Source organism: Montipora foliosa, chromosome 8 (assembly GCF_036669935.1).
Source record: "Montipora foliosa isolate CH-2021 chromosome 8, ASM3666993v2, whole genome shotgun sequence".
Lineage (NCBI taxonomy): Eukaryota > Metazoa > Cnidaria > Anthozoa > Scleractinia > Acroporidae > Montipora > Montipora foliosa.
Genome location: NC_090876.1, coordinates 36,367,659 through 36,375,158, shown reverse-complemented (window position 1 = coordinate 36,375,158; position 7,500 = coordinate 36,367,659). Strand labels below are relative to the sequence as shown.

General features: G+C 38.8%; 1 pseudogene; it reads left to right on the top strand.

Moving 5' to 3' along the window:
- Positions 1 to 5,663: 5,663 nt before the first annotated feature.
- Positions 5,664 to 7,399, top strand: LOC137968764 (putative neuropeptide Y receptor type 6; annotated as a pseudogene).
- The last annotated feature ends 101 nt before the right edge of the window (positions 7,400 to 7,500 follow it).

Below are 7,500 nucleotides of genomic sequence, written 5' to 3'. Positions count from 1 at the left end.
CGGTATTAGTGCATCTAAGAGGAACAATGGTTTCCTGTGAGATCCGTGAAATCCTCGCTTTCCTGGTCTTTATTTTTTGTCTAAGATTAGGGTTAAGAAAGCTTCAAAGCTCTCGCACCAAAAAGGAATATGTTTAATCAGCCGACACCTTTGTTCCGAATGCGGAAGTCAAAGAAATGGCGGACAGACGCCAAGAGATGGAACAAATGCTCATCAAATGATGACAAATGATGATAAATCCGGGTAGCTTAAAAACATATAATTATTTGTTCAAAAACTTGTGAAATGATAAGAAAAATCACCAAAAAGGCCACCAAACACTCATCTTATTGTACACTATAAATGCAGAAATTGGCACAACGAAACAGAAACAATCAGTGGAAAAAATAGAAGGAGACGAACTGCTAAGAGTCGAAAACTGAGCAGACAGGTTTGTTTTGCTGATGAGCGAATAAATGGGCGGGATTCGTAAGAGTAGGCAAGAGTGATGGAAAACACAGAAAGAAGGGCAGAAAGAGTAGATGAACCAAAACACAGCGAAAGGGAGGAACAGAAAGAAAGGTATAGAAAGATATAGAAAGATATAGAAAGGTATCACTTTACTTATTTACTTTGCGAAACATATTTACTTTCAAGTTTAAATCGTGTTTTTAATTTTCTTTATTTTATCTGCTATAATATATTTTTTTAATATTTGCACTCACATTTTTTTGACTGCTGAGTCTTTTTGGATTGTGTAATTTCCATTTTGAGACCGAAGTGCCCGGTTAAGGTAACTAGATGGTAACGGGGAAAAGCAATAAATGAATCTGTTTAGAATATGTCTAATACTTAGACATCCGAGCCGGTAATGGAAATGTCCTTTGCTCGACTCGTGTAAGGAGCACTCAGGATTTTCCTTCTAATTATCCATGAGTTAGCTCAATTGAAAACAATCATTTCTTCCTGATATTATCGGGCTCCACATATATCGTCTTGAATTCTGTACTGGTGAGAGTGTCACGTGGACATCACTAAACCACGACTAATGTCACCTGGATCCCTTTTCCACAAAGTGCCGAAACTGTTCAGGTGTCACAATTCCATCTGTATCTTAAGAAGTTCGAATTTTTAGTTTATTTTTTTTTAGTTTCCACAATTATTTTACTATTAGGTATCTCAAAAGGTAAAACATACTCAAAGACCGGCGTTTTAAGGCCGGTTTACACGGTACGATTTGTCGGCCCGATTTATCAGACCGACGGCGTCGGAGTGCAAATCTTGCGTGTATTGACAGCCGATGGACGACCGGTTCATGGGAATGAAAATCGGTGCAATTTAAAACTGAATCTGTTGCACTCCAACAGATTTTTTGAAGTCGGGTCGACACTCCGAGAGAAACCGCCATGTCTATCAAAGGGTAAGTGAGTGGGCAATGCGCACAAATACTTAAAAAATTAAAGCGTTCAAAATGGCGGATACTAAAAGGCCAACGGGAAGATCTTTGGAGGAAAATTACACGGTTTATACAATTTTCAAGGTACGATTTATCAGCCCGACAAAACTGGATGACAAACCGTACCGTGTAAAGGCAGGTTTACAATCGGATGGAGGCTTAGAAACAATCGGACGGGGTCTTTAGACAATGCTTTTCGGGCTCGACAGGTTATGGGCACCGCCTTTCGAGAAACGGGCCGCTCAACCTATTTGTTGGCTCGGTGGTAAAATATCCGCCGAGCTGCAGCTGGTAATCTGACCGTCGTGGGTTCGACTCCTACGATGCACCACTCGGAGTCTTTTTTTCCATTTAGTGAATTCAGTTAACATAGTAGTATACCGCATCTTCTGGCGGGGCTATGTATAATATCTTGTTCACAAGAAATAATTGAAAATGGTTTAGTTCTCTTTCATTCAAAGGGATTTTTGACAAAAGTAAATTGACCAAGCAAGTAGATCTTTTCATTTAATGTCATTACACTACAGTTCAAATGTATGGTAACCGCTCCTTCCACCCTGGGGTCGATCTTAACCCCACATCAACCGAAATCGATGCCTCCCGCGTAGTGACGCCTATGCGCTCATTTCAATAAATAAGTCTTAAGACCGGACTGATTTTAGAGATGAAGAATTGGCCTAAGGTCAGCGGTCTTTTATTTCTAATCTTTATTTCTAATCTATATTAACGATCTCCCTAACTGTCTGTCGTTTAGCGTAGCTTGAATGTATGCTGATGATACCCACATTATCTATGCTGGTTCTGATTTGCATCTGATTCAGTCTAGTCTATCTCACGACCTTGAAAAGCTAAGTAAATGGCTTGTGTCTAACACACTTACCTTGAAAATTACAAAAACGGAATTTCTGTTGATCGGCTCCAGGCAAAGGTTAAATACTCTATCTGATACACTCAAACTCTCCATTGATAACGTTCCGATGGAACAAGTTTCCTCTGTGAAATCACTTGGAGTTTATATCGATGAAAATTTAACGTGGCATTCCCACATTGATAAACTGTGTAAAAAGTTAAGCCATTTGTGCCTCAATCTACCCTACTCTGCATATACAACTCCCTTGTTCAACCTCATTTTGATTACTGCAGCCTAGTCTGGGGTAATTGTGGCAGAACGTTGTCTAACAAGCTACAAAAACTACAAAACCGTGCTGCACGAGTATTAACTTCATCGGGCTGTGACGCTGATGTGGATTCCTTGTTTCACAAACTCAGCTGGAAAGACTTGCAATCTCAACGTCAAATTCAGAAAGCCCTAATTGTTTTCAAGTCTTTAAACGGTCTGGTTCCCAAGCATCTCACTTCTAAATTTGTAACACGAAATGAATCAAATTATGCTCTGAAGGACTCGGTTAACAAACTTGTTGTTCCCTTTCCGAGAACTAACTACATGAAAAATAGTTTTAGTTACAGTGGTGCAACTCTTTGGAACAGCTTACCCTGTAACATTAGAGAGTCTGCTTCATTAAATTAATTTAAACACCTTCTCTATCGTACTTTTTAGACACACGGCATTCATGGAAATCAGGTTTATAAGTGGAGTATTGTTGTAAGTTAATATAATATTAGGATTTCAATTTTATAATTTTAGTTTTAGGATCTTAGACATTTTATTGTAATTTATTGTACCTGACGAATTTTTACCGTGTATAAATAATGATTAAAGAAAGAAAGAACGAAAGAAAGAAAGGCTAGCTTTGGCAAAGGTCAGAATACCGTGATACTAGTAGATGTTAGGCGGGGCGACTCTAGGGTGACTCTACTGCAAGGGTTGAGTTCGAAAATAAGTTCAAGGTCAAAATATATTCTCCTCAGAATTGCAATGAGGGAAACAATCTATTATTTATCAGGTTCCGGACTCCAAAAATGAAGGTTATGGATAATTTTATAATTTGCATATGAATAACGTTTACTTACATTCCTCATATTCTTGAAATGACGCAGCTGCGAAGACGCTTTGAACCATACGTCAGATATGACTGGTTGTTCTCGAATCGTACAAAACCTCCTTCTTTAAAAAGGCGGTATTTTGAAACCCCGCAAGTATCTTAGACTGAAAAGTAAACCGGGTTCTTTTCCACTAAAAACGGATTCTGGAAAGATGCATCGTTAATAAGCTCAGGCGAGGTTGACAGGTAGTTTAGCATTTATTTGATTTTTGTGAGACCAGTCGTTTAATAAAAAAACTAATGATAAATCAGACCAGGCTTGTGCGTCGACACTGTTATCGAATATTGTGTGTAACCTCTTAAATTAACAATTTATTTATTTTTCAAAGGGTATCACAAACTGACAGAAGTGTTGACCTACCCGTAACACCTGGTAAGACGAGCGTTCCTTTAAAGGTTCACAGAGTATGGTTGCACTCGTTCAAGCATTTTTGCAAACTAAATGAAAAGTCTGCAAGTGCAACCCAGCCCTTATCATGAGGAGGGTTGCCGGATGTTCTGTTAGACTATGATTACAAAAATATTTATAAAAGCAAACAGTGGTCAAACAGTGTTTTTGTTTGAAGCCGGAGGCCGGACGTTTCGTCCGGTGGTTTCCCATTCCATGTCTGGTTCTTTGATATCGATATTTGAGGGTTTGTTTTCTTTCTATCATTATAATTTTGTTTTAACTTTCTTTTCAGAGAGAATTTGAGTGAACTATAGCCTTGCCTAGGAAACTGATTCTTGGGTTCCAGAAACACTGGAAACAGAGTTTCTATGTGTTCTATTTCAAAAATTTCCTGGGGGGAAGAGGCAGCTCGCACCTTGGGCGCTCTCAAGGTGCCTTGCGGCGCCAAAAAATGTCACTTCCGGTGCTTTCAGAAATATGTCCTCTACTTTGAAAAACTGTCGAAAACCCTGGTCACAAAGTCAGGAAGAGATAGAATAACGTTTAACGTTTTAGACGAGGTTCCCTCGAAACGAATCATTCTTCTTACATCGCCCAGAATGCTATGACATATCTGGGACTTTTGTGAAGCCTCAGCGCGAAAACTTAAAGCTACTAATGAGATCAGACCGTCAAACAAAAGAGAAGTTGCCCAAAATGCAGCTATACCATTGCTCACGCTTGGTGATTTTTTCGGCTATTTTTTGGTGCAAAAAAAAGTTACCAAATTGCTTTGTTTCCTTGTCATTTAAAGAGGTTCCCTTACAATTTTCAGAGGAAAAGAAGGATCCGACTTGGAAAATTAAACTTCTGACTGCTTGGTCACTTGCGTAACAAAAGAATCGGAGGTCTTTGACTTTCCCGCGAGGACGGTAATATATTCAAGCTCCTCTGACAAAAACAATAGCACTTGCGGTGGGTTGTCGGATAAATTTTCAAGTGTATTCAAAATCGGAAGAATCATTGGTCTAGACAAAAGGAACCCTTTTGGCTAAGCTTCAAAATACCCCGCCACTAAATATCCGTCTTCAAATGCTGCTCCTGCATGCATTCCTGGATGGGTTGTCCATAAAACGATGTATTCGAGTGTACACTATTTATGAGTCAATGAGTCAATGAGTTAGTGCAGTTAACCAAACCATAAAATGAAAGCTAAAATTTCGGAGAGTGCTTAGGCCTAATCACTGAAACGAGGGCTTAGGCTTAATCAATAAATTATTGCTATATTGAATGTGAGTCTTATTGACTCATGACTCATTGACTCATTGATTTATTGACTCATAAAGCATGGGACCTCGATGTATTCAGAAACGCTATACCATATCATACCAAAGTGGGCCATTGAAGAAAAGCGAGATTTGGAGACTTTCGTTCTCTTTTGCTTTAAAACCGCCACACGAATTAAATAACTAAGAAGTCCACGTCACATATGTTGTACGCTTCGTTCGTTAAAGCCTAGCATAGTCCTTGATGACTGCGGGACTGCGGAGGCATTAGTTACGCCAACTTCATACATTCTTCGACTATGGGACTGCGGGACTGCGGGAGCACTAGTTTCAATTGCCTTTATTATTCGACTGCGGGAGCAGTACAGTTAAACTATCCCTAAATTGCGGGGTATAAACTTTCACATGAGTTCGTTCACTTATAACAGATATTTGACTTGATTTGTCTTAATTGTTAATTTCAATTTACAGTGTCCCCAATTAGTGCTTCAGCGCTAGAACGACTAGACACTTAAATGAAGTTCCTTTTATATCAGTGTGGCTGCAGTTGTTTTCCTTCAGGGAATTATAGTAAAACAAAATATATAAAATTTTAGATCCAGAATGCGGTAAATATTGTTTAGTCATATAGTGTTCCTTGAAAACACAGAAGGATCAGTTTATGGTTTTAATGCTAAAGGACATTGAAAAACGGCCCATTACGTAAATGCCAGCCAGATGTTCTGCTGAAAAGTAATAGATCTAAAATTCTGTAAGGTAAATATTGTTCATTACCAGAGTATTCATTTGAAACAAAGAAAGATGAACTTATGGATCTAAAATAACATGAGGTGGTGAATATTGTTTATTGCCTGGGTGTTCCTTGAAAACAAAGATGGGTAAATTTGTGGATTTAACATTAAAAGACCATTCACAGGGGCACATAATTTAAGCGTCCGCCGGGACTTTCCAAGTTTCAATAACCTTTTGAATAAATTTTGACCATTATGTGAAGACCATAATTCATCAAAAGACGGTCTTTGTTTTCTCATTGTGTTAATAAACACAACAACCGGCTTTATCACAAATAATAATTCGTGGTTTGATTTCCTATTTTTTCTTGTCAGTTGAATTTGAACATGGAAGGAAAGAACAAATCATGGATGGAGGATAATTCTCAAAGAAGCAATTTATCTCAAGTGAACCATCACCATAATAAAGGCATCGATTCCATCTACGTATTCACACCAGCTGGAAATACTGAGAAGATAATCATCTGCTTATTCTGTTCAACATTGGGGATCATCGGATTTCTGGGGAACTTCAGCATATTTTACTTTCTTGGCAAACAACCGAAGAAGAAGCAAATCCAAACTCGCTTCGTGAGAAACTTAAACTTGTACATCAGAAGTCTGTCTCTTTCAGACCTGCTCACGTGTGCAGTGGGGGCTCCCTTGCTATGCGTTCAAATCTCGTTTGATGTTTCCCAAAGTGGTTGGCCGTGCAAGATAACAAGATATTTCAATTTCGTATTTCCCGCTGCAACAATAAACACTTTAGTTGTGACAAGTCTGGAAAAATATTTATCAACTCGCAGTGTGCTACGGAACCCAATCGGAACATCGACGATGCGAAATTTTGTGTTGTGTGCTTGGGTATTTGGACTTCTCTTTATGTTACCAGCTTCAGCTGCATTCGATGATTAAGAGTGGACCTTGACAACAGTCATTTCACTGTTATTTGCAAAAATGATGAACAGTTCTATCCATTTAAAATGACACTTCTCGTTTTACCAATACAGTACGTCCTTCCCAGTTTGTTTGTGCTGTTTGTGAATATACACCTGGCAAGAACTGTATGGAGTCTGGGAAAAAACAGCGTCACGATTGCTGTAAAAGATTCATTCCAGGCTCATTTGCGAGCTAAGAAAATTAAAGGAACGTCTCTTCTTATCGCGCTTACGTTCGGTTTTATCACTCCTTTCTTCTTCTTTGTAGGTAACATGCTGTACACACAGATTGCTAAACCACAGCGCGACTTCAGAACTGCTTACCTGTTTCGCTATGGCTCTGCAATCATCGTGTTCTTAGCTCCAGTAATAAACTTTACAATCTTTATCACACAGATGAATGACTTTCGAGAATTTCTGACTGAAAAAGTTTGGAGAAAAAAAGAGAAATGTGAAACTCGCAGACCCAATGTTGTCTTAATGGATACCAATGGTCGTAATCATCTAATCGTGGGAAGAAGGAACGTGGCTTTTATGACCCACAAAAATGGCCACTATAACCTTTCATCGGTTCCTTCCTCGCAACCGGTTCTGTAGAGACGTTGCTAAAAGTACTTCCTGTTTACATTAAAAGGCCGTTAGCCGAACCAAGATGATAGAGATGATGATCAATGATATTTATGTTGATAACCATCATC